Consider the following 2,893-nt stretch of genomic DNA (forward strand, 5'->3'; position numbering starts at 1 on the left):
TATATATATATATATATATATATATATATATATATATATATATATATATATATATATATATATATATATATATATATATATGTATGTATTGACCCCCTTCTTCAAATTAGATGTTTCGGAAGCGGGATGAACTCCTAGCACCAGCTCGCATGCGAGCAATTCAAGAAGAATTGGCGGCATTCTTTCTTGACCACGTGATCCCTGAAGACGGAGAATTCTATGTGGACCCTGAGTCCGTATGATTATATTTGTAAGAGATAATTATTGTATATATGTAGCCGGTACTGTCAGATAGATATACGAGAACTTGTTGTTCGACCAATCTCTCGGAGAAGGAGAGGTGGTCGATATCACTTCTCTCTGTATATATGTATATATGTTCATGACGATCTTCTGTTCCCTTCGTTTGCTTACTAGCTAGCTAGCGTGTCTAGTCCTCTCTATATACATATGTATAGTACGTAGCGTCGACCAAGCACGGACATAACAGAGGACACTTCTCTCTATTAATTATAACTAGCTAACACAATATATGAAACACCTAAATTAACCCCCCAAAACCCCCAACCCCCCCCCCTTTCAAAAAAAAAACAAAACCCCCAGCCACAGAAGTGCTGACGCGCGGATGCCTATTGGTCCCGGTTGGTGCCACCAACCGGGACCAAAGGGTCTCCTGACTGGGCTCTGCGCACTGCCTACGTGGAGGGCCTTTAGTCCCGGTTCTGGATTGAACCGGGACTAAAGGGGGGGAGGTATTAGTACCGACACTTTAGTCCTGGTTCCGGAATCGGGACTAAAGGCCCTTACGAACCGGAACTATAGGCCCTTTTTCTACCAGTGGTGATGTTTTGGATATGGAACTTCTAAAACTTTAACTACTGATACTGCTTGATATATTTAGATTGGATATCTTGAAAATGGTATGCTTAGATTTTTTTGAAGTATATACTAGCAATAGAGTATTAAAAACACTACTGACTAGGTAAAAAAAGGGCATGGAATACCGAATACCAGGAGAGTCGGCAAGTCGGAGGTACAGGTTCTCACTACCGGTTGCCTTCTGAGCATCAATAAGCTCCCCTGACCAAACTAAGCACCTTGATGGGTCTGCCATAGCACCTCCGCTACTCAAGTCGGCATAAGCATACGCTGTACACGAGCAATTGTTGATGCACTCAGCTGCACAGTCATCCAAGTTTCTGTTCCGTATATGCAAGAACATGTTAGGAACCTTCATTCCAGGAAAAGGCGTGAAATGACTTTTCTTGCTGCATTTCAGCGCTTCTTTTCTCTGACATCCTTTAAAAGAGTTACTACTGTCGATGGGCTCAAACCCATCAAAGCACTGACATGTTGGAATGGCCTCAGTGAAGTCACAGTAGCCAAACGGGCCACAAGAGGCGTAGAGATCGCAAGCACTATTGGGGTGCTCATAAGCTCATTGATGACTATCCACGACGCAGAGTGATTGTCCCAACCTAGATTCTTCAACTTGCCAGTGTAGTCAAGCATCATGCGCCTGAATGGTGAGTTGTCGGAAACAGTGAACCTGTAACTGAACTCGTCTCCAGAGGTGACAATTGTTCGGTACGAGATGGAGCTAGTGTTGTTTAGTGTGCCACCGGACACCGACACACCGTCCAACACAATGATACGACAATATAACCTAGCCCTGTTCCAAGTTACCAACTGAAGGTCTGGGGATCTTGTGTCGCCGCTGCATGAGAAGTCCCCAGAAGATGGGTCATCCGGGCCCTTCCAAGCAACAAGGCGTGCGATGATTTGTGCTTTGTAGCTCACCAAGAATCTCATGGTTGGAAGTATTGTGTCGGTTGGATGATCAAAACCCTGCCATATGTCCATGTTGTTCGACGAACGGAGAACAAAGTTCCCCGAGTTGTTTAGTACTGCATAAGCTCCTGCCGCTCCAGTGGTGATATTGCTTGCTGCCATCCAAATATTACGGCCTTCAGAGTCAGATAATACCATGCGAGAATTGTTAGTTACCGTGAGCATCATGGACGAAGGGTTGGTGATTGGGCTGTCTCGGTTGGCGATCCACACGGCGGTCCGTGGCCCGGGGAGGCTGTGGTACCATATGCCAAGGTAAAAACTCTTGTTGGAGCTTGTCGGGGAGAAGAAGCCTAGAGCAAAGTCACCGCTCTCGGAGATGAGAGTGTCGCGGTCGGTGAGTGGCTTTGCTTGTGTGAGCTGGTCATCGGGTTTGCAGAATGAACTCAAGAACAGGAGGAAGAAGATGGGGATGTAGTGCATAGCTGCTTGCGCTGTCACAGATTAGATGAAAGTTGGCAAAGTCTGCAATTAATGGAACTACTTCCTCCGTCCGAAAATACTTGTCATCAAAATGAATAAAAATGGATATATCTAAAACTAAAATATGTCTAGATACATCTCCTTTTATCCATTTTGATGACAAGTATTTTCGGACGAAGGGAGTAGTTGATAAGGATAAAAACATCAAGGTCGACATAGACCATATATAACACAGATGGCCTGCCTTCGGGGAAGAGAGCAGAGCAGACTCAATCTTTGGTATAGATGAATACATCAAGGTTGACAATTGACATAGACCGTATATAGCTAGCACATATGGCCAGACGACCGGCAAGCTGGAGACTCAAAAGTCCAACGACTGTGCTGCACGCTCAAAGAAAATTCGTCTACGCTCCACGCTGAGAGGATGACAGGAGAAACGTAATGGCATGTGGGTTTGCTTGCTGCAGTACTAATTACGGCCGTATCGGATGAATATCTCCAGAGATGTGGAGAAAGGTAAGCTGGTGTGGACGCGTACGCAGAGACTCGGCCACAAAAAAGAGCCAGCTATGAGTAAAGTGGACTTTTGGTGCACGGGTGCATTGGAGCATGTTTA

General features: G+C 45.1%; 1 pseudogene; it reads right to left on the reverse strand.

Moving 5' to 3' along the window:
• LOC119358323 overlaps nt 1-2,274 on the reverse strand; it is a 32,685-nt pseudogene extending 30,411 nt beyond the window's left edge.
• Between the last annotated feature and the right edge of the window lie 619 nt (nt 2,275-2,893).

The sequence above is a fragment of the Triticum dicoccoides genome, chromosome 2A (genome assembly GCF_002162155.2).
Source record: "Triticum dicoccoides isolate Atlit2015 ecotype Zavitan chromosome 2A, WEW_v2.0, whole genome shotgun sequence".
Classification (NCBI taxonomy): domain Eukaryota; kingdom Viridiplantae; phylum Streptophyta; class Magnoliopsida; order Poales; family Poaceae; genus Triticum; species Triticum dicoccoides.